The sequence below is a fragment of the Vanellus vanellus genome (genome assembly GCF_965231255.1).
Source record: "Vanellus vanellus genome assembly, chromosome: 17".
NCBI classification, from domain to species: domain Eukaryota; kingdom Metazoa; phylum Chordata; class Aves; order Charadriiformes; family Charadriidae; genus Vanellus; species Vanellus vanellus.
In genome coordinates this window covers 11,598,365-11,615,331 of record NC_138922.1, presented here as the reverse complement: position 1 = coordinate 11,615,331, position 16,967 = coordinate 11,598,365, and positions in this window count along the sequence as shown.

The following is a 16,967-nucleotide window of genomic DNA, read 5'->3' as shown; positions in this document are numbered from 1 at the left end:
ATTTTTGCTGATAAGAATTGAATGCCTCCATGCAGACAGAATTGACCCCTTAGTAAATACTGCCCTAACAAAAGCCGCCTCGCATCGGCCAGGCTGCAACACCGGGCAGCTAAAGGTGGGCTGCTCCTGCTTAGACATGGACAGCCTGGGACTGGGACATCAAGGGTTATCTGACAAAGGCTGGAGGAGAAGAGATGGGACAGAAAGTGTCCATCATGTACAAGAGCCAGGTGAGCGCATCCTGCCGCATCCCACAGCGGCTCGCTGAGGACCAGAGCGCGGCAGGAGGAGAGAGCTCAAAAAATTCCCTTATAAACTAAGGATGTGCCAAGACCAAGAATCCCCCTGAGTCTTCCTGTTATTATTTTGAAAAGGAAAAAAAATGAAAAGGTTTTATATTATTAAAAGAGCCTATCTCAGGAAGCTGAAGACCTCCTCAATATCTGCTTGCACTATTAAAGGGAATGAATCATTAAATGCACCTTGAGATGCAGTCATAGGTATCAGGATAAATCAATCCCCAGGAAAGAGAAGCATCAACCGAGGGTCTTATTTGCAGCTCCTCTTCAGAGCAATTTCGCGGTGTGCAGGCCCGTGATCCAGGAGGGCACCCGGTTCCTTTAATATTAATAACCACCACACAGCACTTAGCAGCGCACGGATCTCGGGCTATGGGGAACGCTGCTGCTCTCTGTACAGAAAGCACCGTCCGTGGAGGAGCCCAGGGCTGGGCTGGGGAGAAACATAGTGCTCCCTCTTTGTAGTGGTGCTAAAGGAAAAAAACAAGCTTCAACCCTCAGCAAGAAGATACATTAGCATGACAGATGGCTTGCAGAAAAAGAAAAAGTATCTCGAGTTTTGAGATTTGTGCTGACTGCGTGCAGCCACAGAAAGGAACTATTCCAATTAGCATTTGTACAGACTAATTGAGGAGCATTGAGAGTATCAACCCAATTTGCCGCCATTGTGGAGCAGTCATTGTTCTTGGTTGTTTTTCACAATTATCCCTTCAGTATCAAGTCTGGGGACAGAGAAAACGCCACTTTGGTTTTTGCCTTCCTGTGCCTGTATCCGCTTTCCCCGCTGCCTTCCCGGGAGGGCACGTGGAGCTGTGCCGAGCAGCTCTCTGGGCTGCCGCTCGCATCCATCGGCAAAGGTAACGCCGCTTTCCTGAGTACCCGAGGTTATCCCTGCCTGGTTAAGCAAGTCCATCACGAAGCAAACATTGTGATTCATCAATATGGCTAACGGCAACCGAGTTTTTAGCCACACGGCCGTGTGCAGCTGTCATTTTGCATCGCTGTAATGCAAAACCAGCCCAGGCTTTCTCTGGAAGGAAATTCCTATCGCCATCGAATGTACCCGGGGGGAATGCTTCCCCGCACATGTGCTGGGAGCCACAGCCCCGGCACCCATCAATTATCTGTCTCCTTCTGTTTGTAAATTAGCCCTGAAACGCAACTGCTTTTTCTGCTTACCATGTTTAGGTGCTGTGGCTGTGCCCCAGGCTGCGGCGCAGGGCGGGCAGAGCCAGAAATCAGCACCGACCTGCAAAAATTCCTCTCACCCATCCCTACCTACCAGACCTGCCCAAAGAAAAATGGGAAAATATTCTTCCATGGGAGCTATAGCCTTCCAGGAACAGAAGGTGGCAGATGAGTTTGCTTTGAGTGCCTGGCAGAAATCGCTGTGATATTACTGAAAAGTTCAAAAGCGTTGAATTTCTCGGGGCGCAGCGGTGCCCACAGCCCCCAGCCCAGGGCAGCAGCCCCGCAGCGAGCGGTGGGCTCGGCACGGGCTCCGTACGGCAATGTGGGAAAGACAGTGCCTGTCCCATGGATGTGCTAGCCCTGGAAACAGGCCTGTGATTGTTAACATCTCTGAATTCTATCCTAGAAAAAAAAAATATATATAATTAGCTTTTAGTGTTTAAGCTACAGGCACAGCCACGAGTTGGGCAAATCAGGACGTAGTAAAACCTATCGATTTATGTTATTTTTCAATTGATGTCATTTTTCTCAGTCTTTGGGGACTTTTGTAAGCTGCTCACGCAGACAGCACCTAATACACATCTGAGAACAGAGTGATGGAACTAATCCTGACGTGGCCCGGGCAAGAGGCAGCACTCCAATGCAGGCAGAGGGAAACCGCACCGCATCTGTGCGGGACGGTAATTTTCCCCAGTGCAGAAAAAGAGAAGACGCCACTTGCCTACGGCGGGCTTTGCCCCACGGGCAGCCGCAGGCTGCGCCGAGGGCCGGAGCTGCAGCGCCCGCAGCAGTGGGTCTCATCAGCGAGAAAGGGCACAGCAAAGGCAGCGCGCGCGGGTGGGCCCTGAGCCTGCTGCGTCCTCCCAGCCCCGCTCCGCGCTCTGGGCCCGTCCGCGCTCAGGGCTGGCAGCCTCACCTCCCGCCGTCCCCCGGGTCGCTGCCTGCCGGCCACGGGCAGCGGGCTTTGCTGTCGGGCTCCGGTGGGGTTTTGGCCCCTTTAATTTGTGCCGAAGAGGTGGGAAGCGATGGGGCTATAAAAGGTCTGCAGTGAGGGCCCTGTGAGGGGTTTGTGCTCCGGCCAGGCACAGCTGCAGCAGTCCTGCCTCGCTGGGCGGAGGAGGCCATCAGCTCAGGTAAGGGTCCTCCTCTCTGCTCTAGCATTGCTGCTTTTCAACTGACGTTTCTCTCATCTTATCCTCAAACCTGATTTTTCTCAGGAGCCTCTGCAGGCACCAGCAGAGGTCTCTTGCTATGCCCACCGGAGAACCTGTCGGGGCTGCGGTTTGAGCCTCCACAGGCGAACTGCTCACCCAGAAACTAAAGGTTAAGCTGAGGTAGCAAGTGCTGCCTCTCACGGTCTGAGCTGCTGTGAGGCCCAGGCTTGTTTGGGCAGCCGAGGTCCATTCTGTGCTGGACTATGTCACAGGCCCAAGGGGAGGGAAGAAGGTTGGTTGACATGAAGGGCTTTAAGCGAAGTGAAAGCTGCTATTTGTTAGCTTTAAAAGCCATATTTTTATGTTCCTGTCTTCACCAAAAAAAGCTCTCCTGATATGTATATATAGACCACGTGTAGGTGAACACAAGAGATCTTGCCCCCTAAGCAGGAGCAGGGTGGAGGAGATGGGCCAGAGAAAATAATTATGGTCCTGGTGAGGAATACTTTGATTAAAAATATTAATGAGTTCCTCCAACTCTCAACCAGAGAATACTGTAATCGGGTGGTAAACTCCGGAGTGGATAAACCACACTGCTAATTCCTCTGTCCATCTCCCACTGCAGCAAAGCTCGCGTTACTGTTGGGATTGCCGGTTTTCACCTGATCATCAGGCTGCAGCCTGGCATTGCTCATCACTCATTAGGAGTCGCTTTAATACGAAAAGATGGTTAAAAAAATTGATGTCTCTACTCCCCAGCTTCAGAAAAGTCTCTTCAGACCTTGCATACAGAGGGAGCTGTTTCTTCACCACCACTCTCTGACAGGGCTGAAGTGTTGGTCATTCACTGAAAAATCATATCTGGGGGAAAATCCAGCCTTTGGGAAGGTTTGGCTCCAGCTGCCACTCCCCAGAACAGGGAATTTTGTGCTTTCAGGCAATGATGGAAAACTCTGGTAGTGCTTTCTTTCTATACAGGATTTTTTTTTTTTTCTTTTTTTCATCTATGGCTTTGACAAAATTCAGATGAAAGCCGTGAGCCTGGCATAGAGCTGGATCCTTTGGGATCCCTGGTGGAGGTTTTTGATCAAAACACTTATTTCTTCAACACTTGATCTTAATAACACACATTGACATTATGAACAAATAAAGGTAAGTAACAAGCCTTCTCTACCCAAGTTGGACTAATTATTGGTAGTTCAAAACTATAAATCAAAGGTAACTTCCCTACTCTGCATCCTTGGAAAATTGGTAGGCTGTGCTCCGCCTAGAGACAAACAGGACAGCAGTAGGGGTGTATCTTCTACTCGGTTCCCTGCTAATATCCAGTTTATAAGGAACACCTTTAGCTGGGAAGTGTTTTCAGCTGAAGTGCGTGGGTACTGGCAAAATGAGCTGTATGGCATTAACGTTCTCTCAAAGATTCAAAAATGTTATGCAACAAAAAAATTGCAAATTCACGCCACTTCTTTAATAGACTTTCTAATGTATACTTTAAAAAATAATAAAAAAAAAGCCTGGGTTGCAGAGTTTTCTTCTCAAGCTGTCTAGGCTTGCTATCAGGAGCAGCTTCAAAGCCATTTTTCTTTTCATATGCTTGTCTGGTGTGTCTAACTGAGCATGATTACTTTTTCCTAAACGAATAGATAATTTTGCCTTATAAATAAGTAGAACACCAGGACTTTTTGTCTCTGACACTATTGGGCTGAATCTCAGGATGGCTTAGGGTAGCATGTGTTCATTATTTAATGAAATTTGTTTTGTGGGTTTTTTTCCTTCTACCTGAATTTGTTTCCAAGTAATATGTTTTTGCCATAGTGCATTCAAACACACTTGAAATATTAATGAGCCGAGTAATGGCCCATTTCAATTGAAGTTTGCCGTAATACGCAAGTAGTCCTTCACAGGTCTGTTTTAGTAACGATGACGATGGAAATGTCTAATTTTCTCCCCAGCCAAGTATTCTGGTTGGGTTTCGGTGTGTGACAGTCATCAGCTGCACAGTAGCTGAACTCATTACAACAACTGCTGGGAAAAGGGCTCTTGCTGGCGCTTGAGCTCTTGACGCAAAACTGCTTTTCAGGCCACACATTCACTTCTGGTCGAACTTCCCAGGCCCTTGAAACCTGCTAGAAAAACCAGACTGACTCTTAAGATGGTGAAATTCTTGACCACAATGACTTCTGGTCCAAAGCTTGAGGTTTTACCACTCCAACTTGGGCAGATCTCTGAGCTTTTCCTGGGAGTTGGTTGGATGGGAGATGAAACTTTGCCTTGATGTGTCAAAGGGGTGCTGGGGCGGTGTGTCGACCTCCCCATCTCCCCACATGTTGCCTAGTCCAGCTGCTGCCAGGTTGACATTATTAGTAGAAGGTCTCTGAGACAAAGTTGCTTTTGGAGAACTTGCCTGAAGGGTCAAGTCAGAAAAAACAGAGCACAAAACTACCCATGGAGTTCAGCGTCACCAGTGGGGAGGGCTCGTCACTGCAGTGGCCGGTTCAGAAATGAGGGCAAGTGCCTGACAGGAAGATGAGTGCACTATGGAGAGCTCAATCTCCTGGTTTTACAAGCGGTTTGTGGCAGGAGCTTTGCTAATGTCATGGCTTTCCTGGAGTCTCAAGCCTCTCAAAGCCGCCTTCCAGGAAACACAGCCTCCTTTGTGACCCCAGAGGAGAAAATAGGTTTTGAAGATTTTAAGAGGCTCAGCAGCTTCGGAGTGAATCTGTGAGAGCTTTGTATCACCTACAAACCCATTTTCCTTAGGCTGCTGACTTCTGTCAGGCTGTCTTGTGCTTAGGCTTTATTCAGACCTTGCAAGGAGGGATCCCTGTGTCTGGGTGCGTTGGAGCGAACTTGGAGCAAAAGCCATTTGGGCTGGGCGGGCGATGCCAACACGAGCCCTTTTCTGCAGTCCTGCCCATGGGTTTGGCCTGGCAAGGGCTGCATCGAGGGGTGCCCCAGCCAGTGATGCGTTATCCATCGGCATCACGGAATGAGAAGTAAATCAGATTGACTGTGGGCTGCAAATAAAGATGCCAACAGCCTGAGCTGTTTGGGCTGCTTGAATTATATATCAGGCCAGAGTCATCCTGCATTTTGTGTCTGTTTTGTGAGGACAGCAGCCCCTCTGGGACGAAGGTGAGTGGCTGGGGCAGCACTGCTCTTCTCTACATAGCACCCAGTCCCTTCCCTTGCTCTCTGCGCAGGGGTGGGAAGCAAAAGGGGGGAAAAGCAAGATGTGGGTATCCCTGCTCCATCAGGGAAACTGGCTCTGAAAGTAAACGGCTATCCCAGGGTGGCAGGAATAAGTCCAGATCCTGGAAGCATAAATCACTCTGCAGCAAGTGCTTATCTAAGGCACCCATAAGCCCTGCCGGGGCGAGCCAGGCACCTCTTCGAACTCCCAGTGCTGCCACTGGTTTGCAATGAAAACCTGAGCCTCAGGAAGGAACTCGGAGGCATGTTTACGGGGGAACTCCCCAGAGCTGAGAGGTCTGCAGAGGGACTTGGAAACCTCATGCTCTTACACCAGAGATCAGCCGCCATCCTTTCTTCTTCCCAGAGCCACCAGTCTCTGGGTCAAGTGAGCTGCCATGTTTCTTCCTTCTATTCTCTTTTTTTCGTTTGTTTTCCATTTGTCAATACTGGCTGAGTATTATGGGAATTACCATGGTCCTGTTAGTACCGGGGAAGTGTGGTATGCGCGCTGCTGGGTTTGCAGAATTACCACAGGGACAAGCTGGCGAGGCACTGGGGCATTTGTCAGCTGGTAATTTGGCTCCAAAATTGTTGTCATTTCTTAAGCTGCCCTATAAAAGAGGGTCTGAATGTACTCATGGCAGAGCTGCAAACACTCCACCTCCTTTCTCAGAATACCCTACGCACGGACCGGGTTAGGGGATGTTTCCATATTTTCTTATACAAAGCCAGCTTCATCTTTCTGCTGGTGGGCATGGGTCTCATTCTGATCTCGTTTACACTGTCGTCAACTGGAAGTAACCCCTCTGAAGCCAGAATATAAAATGAAGCTCCTTACCACGTTTACATATTCTGCTCCTTACAGCATAATTTGTCCTAGTTTTTAAGTACTGAATGCCTTCATAGGAATTTCATTACAGAGTGCAAGTTTTGTCAAGTGCATTCTGCTAGTTTTGCTGCAGGTTGCTAAGCATAGTCTATTTTTTCTGAATCCTTTGTACTGATAAGTTTATTTGCCCATGCCACAGAAAAAAAAAAAATATTAAAAATACAACATGTAAGAAAATACTGCTCTGTCACATTCCTGGAAAAAAGGCAGGTTGTTCTTGTAGGAGAAGGGCTTTCTGTACCAGGAAAACTATCTCCAGTGGCTCTTTGGGATGCAAATATGGACAATCTGAGGGTAATTTGGAGGATCTCGGACTTCTTGCCCAATGGTACAGCAGTCAGTGCTGATAATTGATTTCAACTCATCTGCGAGAGGAACACCTGCTGTGCAATATGGCTCCGCTACTATTTTTTTCTCCCTGCATAGCTGGAATAAAATCTCCATTGACCATAATATTGGGGGCATATTTGCTAAAATCTGAACCACATCCTAGTGCAAAGTTAGCAGTTCTGTTGCAGTATGTTTTAAATACGTTGCTTATGCATTTTTCTGGATTTTAGTGGGCTTCTTTCTTTCTAAGCAAATGTAATTCCATTACTAAATAATGCATTTGGCCTCCAACCTGACTTGTGCTAATTACACACGTGCTGAATGGGGTTTAAATCTTGTTTGGAAACACTATACAGTTTATTGTCTTATTAAAAGCACCTAATGTGAGCTTTTTTTTTTTTTTTTAAGACTGCAATTGGTCTCTAGTGAAACCAAACAGATAACACAATAATTTTTCACTAAACTAATTATCAGAGCGGAAGATGCTAATGTGTTTTGCCAACTGTGTCTCGTGTCTCCTCGGTTAACATGCAGCACGGTCACGGCTATTCAGCAAGACTTTACGTCTCTGGAAGCAGAAAACCGAGGCTGAATTAAGCTCACCCCTTGCTCGCTCTCTCTTGCAGCCATGTTAACATGTTCAAGCTGTACTGCCTCTGCCTGCACTTACAGTTAATCAAACATTAATTAACATTAATCAAATGTTTTTCTTCCACAGAGGACTTGCAGGGACTTAATTTACCCGGATTCCGAAGAGTATTGGATTTCTGGGTTTCCTGCTTGCAAAGGTCCAAAGTTCCCAATCTTCAAAAATTACGCTGCTTCAGTTGTGTTGGAAATTGAGTTACCCCAAGTCAATGACCAATTTTGAGAACATTCATGAAATGTTTCTTCAAACGTTAAAAAAAGTCTCTGCGCACAAACATGCGTGATCCTGACAATTCTTATAGTGTGCTGGGGCCAACATATATTACCGAATGACTTTTCATTTCCAATTATCTGCAGTATGCAATAAGGGTGGGCTTTAAATAGCGATGAAACAAATTAAGAGTCTGCAGAAATGGTGCCCCTATATGTACAAAGCCTGCAAAAAGCCCCGGGTGCTAAGAAAAGTGTCCTTTTCTTGGAGAAGAAAAAAAATTAAGAGTGAAAGAAGAAAAGTGAGGTTTCACCTTGAGCAAATGCAGCGTGTGCTTCTCTAGCTCTCCTCGGAGGGGGCTGCGTTTGAAAAGAGAATTGCAGCTTTGATAAGGACTGGGATTTGCCTGTCTGATTGCCGTTACTCCCCAAAACAAATAAACAAAACACAATTACCTTGGAATGTTATCCAGGCTAATGTGTAGAACTGGCACTGGGGAGTAAAGACAGTAGAGGACACCATGCTAAACCCATTAATTGGTAATGGAGTTTGTGTGTTTGTCAACACGACACTCAGCTTGGAGAGCTGAACAAAAAGCAAGCAAGTTGCAGAAAAACAAACGCATACTAAGCCTTGTCACCGATATTCATTTTACAGCCTGTCACAAGCAGAAAATGTGGATCAAAGGTAGGAAAGGCAAGGAAGGAGCAGCTTCAGTCCAAGGCATCCGTTCTGCATTGCATCAGGGTTCACTTCTGGATCAGGGTACGTTCTGCCACATCGTGTTACATCAAGCGAGTTGTGAAATGATGGAGCCTAATGCAGAGTGAGTGTTGGGAATGGGAAGCAAAACAACAACCCATTGTTTTCTTATTCATTACTCGCTATGGGTTTGGGGGTTATCCAGGAACAGAGATGCTGTTTTAAGTGAGGCGGGGAGTCATTCTGCCAGACTGTGCTTGGTGAGAGAGCACTGCAAATTGCTTATGGGATTTGATGGTGTCCTATCCTGCCTCCAGAACAAATAACGCTGGTAGGAGGTTTGGGTCTTCCTTTTTTAATCATTAGAAAAACCTTTACAAAAGAACCCTTTGCTTTCTTTTTTTTTTTTTAAGTGCCTGTTTTCTTCTTTCTACATTTTTTTTCTTTTTTTTTTTTTTTTTAGTTTCAGATAATTTTGCTGGGCTGTACCTTCCCCTTTATTCAGCTACAAACATTACTGCTGCCCCCTCAGTGTGAATGCCTGGGGTAAGGCTCATTGATTTTGGTGATGGAGATTCTGGTGTATCGCTTCTCCTCTGGGGATGCTGCTGGAGATGCACGTTTCCCCTTTGGCCACCGGAGCAGAGGTGACTGCTGGCCCCAAAGGACCTGCAGAGGTAACGGCCCTTGGATGTGTCTTCTGCCAAGCAGCAATCTGAAAATAAAGCTTAACTGGATAAGGAGGAGAGATGGAAAAAGATGCTGGGGGTAAGAACTGAGGGTGCAGAAGGAGACAAAATGCCAGCTGAAAAATAAGCATTGTTCAGTTATCAAAGAACAAAACAAACTTGAAATTCAACTAATAATTTTCATATCTTTGCATCAGAAAATAATTTGGGAGGGGAAATGAATTAAATTATTATAGTTATTTTCAAAAACTGTAATGGCAAATGCTCTTCCTCCTTCCCAGCCAACCCCAGTGCTAAGAAGCTCAGTTAGAGAAATTGCAGCAAATAATGGAAACAACCGATTTATGAGATTTCTTATTGTACTCTGTGAAGCAAAAACATTTTGTGTACTGAGCAGCTTCTGAGTATTGCTCCTTAAATTTAGCTCATCTGCATCCACTGAAGATGACTGTGCAGGTCTGTGTCTGGCAGCGACGAGCTGGCTCGTTGACTTTCCACTTCCATCGCAGTGCTGGTGGAAGCACTGGCCACCTTAGCCACTGAAGCTGTCCTCCAGCTGCAGAACGCGCATCTCCTGGCCATGCTTGTGTGCAGGAGACACCACCTCCAGGGTTAATTGGTATTGATGAACTTGCTTAGCAACCACATGCTGACTGGTACTGATCCCTGGGGACGTGCAGCCTCCCCATCCTCAGCTGGAAAGCCCAGTGCTGGGGGAGATCAGCGCTGGGGGACAAGAGTTGAACAGGGATGGCGGTGGCAGTGCGGGCTGCCTGGATGCACAGCACTGGTGCTGTGTCTTATGCTTGAGTCCTGTTTACCCTCTGTCCAAGCCTAGACTGGCAGCTCTAATATCCAGCTGTTGGCTAACCAGAGCCAACACCTTTGGTTTCAAACACGTTTCTCATGTTTCATTAAACTGATGGCTTTGGGTAGGAGTTGCAGCAGTAGTATAATCCACATGTTGACAGTGCCCCTGGAGACTCAGGCTGGGGATAATCACTTCTTTTTTATACCGCTAATAATTAACTATTAAAACAATTTACTAATGGATGTAGTGGCTTCTTTAAATGATGAATTGATATGATTTAGCACAGCTATGAGGTATGGGCTTGATGCAAATATTACTGAGTGCAAAGCCAGCCTGCATTATGGCCTGTTGAGGTCAGAATCTATTAGCTGTAATTCCTCTTAGCCTAAATCCTCTTCTTCTACAGAACAAGTTTTTTTTTCTACAGAAATTATTCTAAAACCTTCAAAAACAGAGCTGCATGTGCTCTGTCATATGGCGATGTATGGTCTCATTCACTAAGTGGAGGAGAGGGATGTTTATACAAACTCCAGCAAAAAATCTAGTAGTATTAACAGACATAATGGGTTTATCAGATATTTAGTTAAGAACGGATGAACTTTGTGTGCATGAATAGATGAAATTATATTTACTGGCATTAATTGAATTGGTCTAATCAGAGTAATGGCTGTTGAATGGGTGTAACATCTATTAATTGAATATGGAAACTAGTTTTACCTGATTTTAATAGGTTTCCAGTATTTACACAACATAACTGTCACAGAAAGTTTAATTAGATACCTGAGATCTCCCAGATCTTGTCAAATTAATTTCTGAACTCTTGACATTTCTGTGACAATACTGTCCTCATTCTTCTTGTAGCATTTTCTTAAGAAGACTCTAATAACTAACAGTCATGTCTGACAAAATAAAGATAAGCTGTTATTTCTCTCAGAGAGATGACAGTTCCATTTTTCAACAGAGAAGGAAAGGTTGCTCGCTGTTTTACTTCCTGCAGCAACAACATTTTCAGGCGTGGGACCAGCGAAACAGCGTTACTTGCTGTAGGTAAAGGGCTTTTTCTTTGCATCTAACCATCGCGCTTGGATGGAAAGGTCAGGTGTGTCAGAGGTGGTTACGGCTTTGAAGAAGACAGATGTGTGTATGCAGAAAGAACATAAAGGGGATTGGAACAGCTTAAAGGAATAAGCAGAATTGGAAAGATCTGGGCTTTAAACTTCGTTCTGCTATTGAAGTCATTGTTAGCACTCCTCCCCCACTGAGGAAAAAATGTCTTGGGGGGGAGGGAAAGAAGAAAAATTGAGATACTAAATATATTTTTTTCTGGCTATCTCAACTGCTGGAATTACAACAGTGCCAATTACCCCAAGCTTTTAGCAACTGAGTAGAATGTGCTTCACCTTTCTTTTCTCCTATGAAGCAGGACGTTGTTTCTTCTCCAGCCCTGGGCTGGGATTGTGAGAACAAGTGCTGGCCATGCTACAGGGTGGGGGGAGAAATGGCACCCTGCAGGCTACGGGCCCAGAGAAGGTCCGTGTGTGCAGCCTGGACCTGGCTGTTCTCTTCTCAGCAAGGCAGTTTCCTGCAGAATACTTAGGATAGTTTTGCTTAGATGTTTAGTAACCCAAAATCTCCTGTCTTCAGCTTCCTGCCCATCCGAAGTGAGAGGGAGCCCCTGTGGTCCCACAACCTGTCCCCATACACTGTGGCACCAGGATGCTCTTCCAGGATGGCAAAAGCCTGTGTCTCCTGTCCTGGTTCCGGCAAGGATGGGGTTCATTTCCCCGGGGAGCCGGCAGGGGAGGCCGGCATTCCATACCACGTGACCCATGCCCGGCTATAAGAGGCGCGAGCCGGGGCGGGGGAGGCGGCCGCCACTCGGGGGCGCGTCCCGTCGGTGCGCTGCGCGGTGGTACTGTAATCGCGTTCTTCTGTTCCTTTACCGGTGTTATTGTTTTTCTTTCTTCTTCCCTTTGTCTGTTCTGTTAGCTTACACTATTTCAACCCGCGAGTGTTCTGTTAACTTACACTATTTCAACCCGCGAGTTTTGCCCTTTTCTGCCGGTTTTTCCCACGGCTGTGGGCGTTGAGCGAGCGGCTGGGTGGTTCTCTGTTGCTGGCTGAGGGCAAACCCCGACACCCCCCAGCCCTTTGCGAGCACGGTGTTTTCCGTGGCCTTTAAGGCATTGCCTTGGAAGAACTGTGTTGGGCTGCCCAGCCTGGCCTATTACCAAAACCCAAGAGGTCTGTATAGTATTTGCTGCATTTCCAACCCTCTAATGAGGTGGACATTGCCCAGTGCTCTCCGGCACCTCACAGCACTGGGGCTACTGTCTGGGGAACCCGTGCACCTTCTCCCACCTCCACGAGGCTGCAAAAGTGCAAAGAACCGTAAATAAAACAGACGGTTTGTCTAAACAAGAAGAAAATCCCTGACACATAATTAGTTTATTGCGAATGGGAATGGCTTCTGGCATTTTCTTTCACAAAACTGCAGTTTGGGGTGTCTGTGGGTGTCTCGCATCAGCCAATACTCATTAAATAATCCTTTCCGCCCATGCTGCCCCATTCGGTTTGTCTGCCTCGATGATGTTCCATGAGGGACTGATTTTGGAGATTGAAAAGCTTCTGCATCTCCTCATTACCCCTGCAATGTCCCCTTTGAGAGGGGATTTGAATTTCTGGTCCCTCGCATATAATCTTTGGTGTGCCATATTCGCCACTTCTATTTATTTTCCATTTTAACGCTTGTAAGACTGAGATGCTCCTTTTTATAGAGGCATTGCAGTTATGGGTAAAAAGTCAACATCTGCCAGCTTTTTCAGTAGAGATGCTGTGGGGCTTTTTCCTTGCTACCTAGAAACCGTTGTATTACTAGAGATCTTATTGGAATGCTTGACTGTAAAAATTCCAGTAAAAAGCAAAAACATTTTTTGCTAGAATTATTCACCTAAATAATGCAAAAGAGAAAAAAAACACCAAAAAAAAGAAAAAAAAAATGAGGAAGGATGGGGTGGCGCAGGATCAGACGTTCATATTTTGGATTTCTAAGTTCCCTATAAGAATACTTAAATATTTCAAGAAAAGCAGGCACTTTCTACCAAAAAAAAAAATTAACAGGACAGTTTTAATGAGCCCAAAGCTTGACAGTCAATGTTGACCTTGTAATGTGTCTTTGCTATGAGAAAAGAGGTTATTTACAACCAGAATAGCTGTTTTTATTTTTCATTCTCTGAAGTAAATTATAGTAGAATTAATCACACGATACCATTGTTGTGCGGAGCTCAGTGGAAAGCTAATTCCTTTCAGTTTGTGGGGTTGTGGGTTTTTTGGTTGGTTTTTTTTTTTTTTTTTTTGAAACCTCAGCTTCTTTCTTTAATGGTTTACTCATAGACAGCTTAAAAAAAAATCCGGTTGGATCAACATACATGTGATGAACATAAAACAGTATCTAGAGATTTATCTGTTGAATTCTCTAGGCATATATTTACTGGATACACCACAAAATACCACATTACTTATTTGTTAATTGAATCGAATAACTATTCAATCAAGTCTCATGAGAGGAAAATTTTTTCTCCATTAGCAGAGCTAAAAACACATGGAAATCCTGTAGGTGTGTTCCAGCCCTTCTTTGCATAGATCACTCAGAAAATAGTGTCTTTTTAATAGTAGTGGCAGTAACCATCTAATAACCTGAATTAGGAAGGCTCTAGCAATTGGCAAGCGTTCTCTTTTTCTCCGTGTTAAATATTTTGTCAAGGCTTTTCACAACTCTGGCTGCTGCAATTTCTCGTCTTTCTCTAAAAGCCGTTTTTCTTTCGAGCTGATGAGACTTGAGCTCTCTTGGGCAAAACCTCCTGTTTCCTGGATGTTCTTCAAGAGCCCTGGAGAGCAGCGTTGTGCCAGCGCAGCACCCACCTGGTACCGTGAGCTCTGGGTACAGCCTTGCATTGCCCACAGTACCTAGGAAGGGGAGACTAAAGCAGGAGCTCAGGGGCTGGAAGCACGTGGTTTTGCTCGCTCCACCATGAGGATGGGGCTCTGCTGTCCTCTGGCTCCTCGGATAACCCCGAGGATAACCCCTGTACTTCCCAAACCAATGACAAGTTGTCAGCCCCTGGGATAAGTGAAGCATTTGGCTGGGTTCTTCCCAGCCACCGTGGCAGGGATGCTGGTGGCATCAGTGCTGCCCACCTCGTCACAAGAACCACTGAAGGACTGTGAAGTCCCACCAGGCTACCCAGAATTTGTTAATCTCTTCTGCGTGCTTCAGTCATCCTTCTGAGAGGAGTTCCTAGGTGGGTGAACAGAGACGGTCGTGTTGGTTTGTGATCTTGTTCTTTCAAAGGGGGTTGAGTTTTTTTCTTTTGCGTTGCTTTTTGTTTGGTTCATATTTGCAGTAGATGATTGGCTGCTCTAGCAAAAGCCCTCTTAGAAAATTTTCTATGTTTACAGTTTACTGCTAAATGTCTTTTGTAGAGCTACTTGCCCCCCCTCCTCCCCCCCAAAAAAATCCACACCAGCATGGGAGAAGCATTTAAACATAACCTGCAGGTGTTACCAGCTAGATGTACTTAATCACCATATGGAGTGTAGAAACTTCAGCTTAAAGTGTACCAAGTTCAAACAATTTTATCCACGGCATTAATAGGATGTAAAGCGTTACTGGTCCTACCGGCTTTTCCCTCGGAGCTCTGGGTTACATCGGGGTCACCACAGGGTCTCTTTGGAAAAAGAAGGGGGGGAAGGAGACACCCTTGGAACCTTATGCTGATTAAAGATACTGTCTTTGTCGCAAAGAGTTTATGATTTAGCCACAGAATAGGTGTTTGCTGAATAAGTGTGCTGTGACCTGGCCTTGAGCAGACAGGCAGCCTTTGAGGTGTGAAGAGAGATAAAAATCAATAAATACACCATTTGCCATTTACTCAGCCCAAACAAAATACTTCATCGAGACACTGGTGTAGCTTTAAAAAGTGATAGCACAAATTACGGTTCCACTGCAATGTGTATGGCAAGTTTTTATGGCATTCCGCTGGCCATATTTACAGCTCATTTAAAACCCTATGTCAGGGTGTTTTGTTGTTATTGCTACCGCTTTTCTTCCTGTCCTTGCTGCTGCTATCACGTAATAGTCTGGGGAACAGGTTTCTGCCACTCCACGTACGCAACTGCTAAACGGGAAGAGGTGCATGGGCTCTTCTAGCGTTGAATCCGCCTCAGTCAGCCCATGAATTGGGAGTGGGTTTAAAGTTCTGCTCTTCTTGTTGAGACAATGGCAAAACTCCCCCTCGGCTCTCCCTATTTCTCACCTGCCATCCCCCCCCCCCCGCCTTGCTGGTCCCTCTCTCTGAAAAACTAATTGTATTGAAAGTGAAGAAGAGCAATGATGTGAGAAATCCTTGACGGAGCCTTAAAGCCTCTTCGTTTAGATAATCTCAGTCCAGTGGAGCAAGGAGTCCCGCAGTAAAGCTTTGATGGTGTGCTTCGGTATCCATCTCCCAGGTGCAGTTCTATAGAAAAGCTGCTCTTTGGACCCATAAGTGTTACCAACATCGGATCAAGATCATTTTTTAGGTAACTTGTGCTCAGCACCAGAGACTGCAGTTCTGACTGGTGCAGCAGGCTGATCTAAAAGGATTTCCTGGTCTCTGGTGTAGAAATAAAAGAACCGGAGTACAGAGAATATCAGATAAACCTTGTTTTGGATGCTTGGTCTATCCCTGACCTCTCCAAAGTAATGGCTAGCTTTAATTTTACCTTCCAATTTCCTTTCTCAGTAGACTGAGTGTTTATAAAAGTTTTCCAAGTGAGCTGCCGGGGTGTGCTCTTGAAAGACCATCTCTCTGGTGAATAATCAGCTGAAATTCTGGTGAGACAATCCTTTCACTGGGCAACAGCCTTCCTACTCGAAGGCTGCATTATCAGCTCAAAATTATTCAGACAGATCTGAGGAATTTACTTAGGCAGCTTAGGAGATAAATTCAGTGCAGCAAGTTATCATGATTGATTTAAGTATTTAAGACTTATCCCAAAAACCTGCTTCACTCAGTCTGCCTCCAAACGCGTTCCTATGGAAGCCCTTCTTTTCAGGTTAAAATGCAATCTGAGTGCAGCAAGCAATTTCCCTTTGGCTGGGCAGGGGTAATTCTCCTCCATCCTCTGGGTGCGCGGGCGATGCGGTGTTTCAGAGGCAATAAGCTCCCCAACAGATTGCCTCATTTTACACTTCATGTGACTTCAGCGAGCCGCCGTGCCGCTCTGCTACAGCACCTTCTCCCTTAGGTCTGAGGACCATTTGTTTGAAAGAGGATTTTATTTTATTTTATTTTTTAAAAAAGGACATTAAAAAGACTAATGTTTCTTTGTTTGTGGAGCGATTAGGAATTGGTGCTCAGGAGTCCTGGCAGTGATCAGCAGGATGCGCAGGCGCGAGCTTGGAGAGGGCCCTCAGAAGCGCAATCCATCACGGTGACATCTGACTCCCTATTTCATCTTCTCGTCTGTCTGAAGCTCGTGTATGGTTGTGTGGAGTAGCAGTGTGTGTGTTTGTTTGTATAGCATAAATAGCCTGTTGCTGGGCTGTTTACAGGTGCATAATTATTCCTTAGAACCGACTGATAATGGGTGGCATAACAAAACCTCATAGGTATTTTTTTTCCCTTCCTCCTCCCTCCCTCATTGCATCGCCTTTCCAAAGAGAATTTCTATTTCCCTCTGGACGCTGCCCTGAGAACGAACGCAGCTCATTCCAGTAGTGCCTTGCCTGGATGAACCCTTGGTCAGCACATCCATTTCTTCCCTGTCAAAAAGATAATGAGTTTTTTCCCTGCACTTCCAGC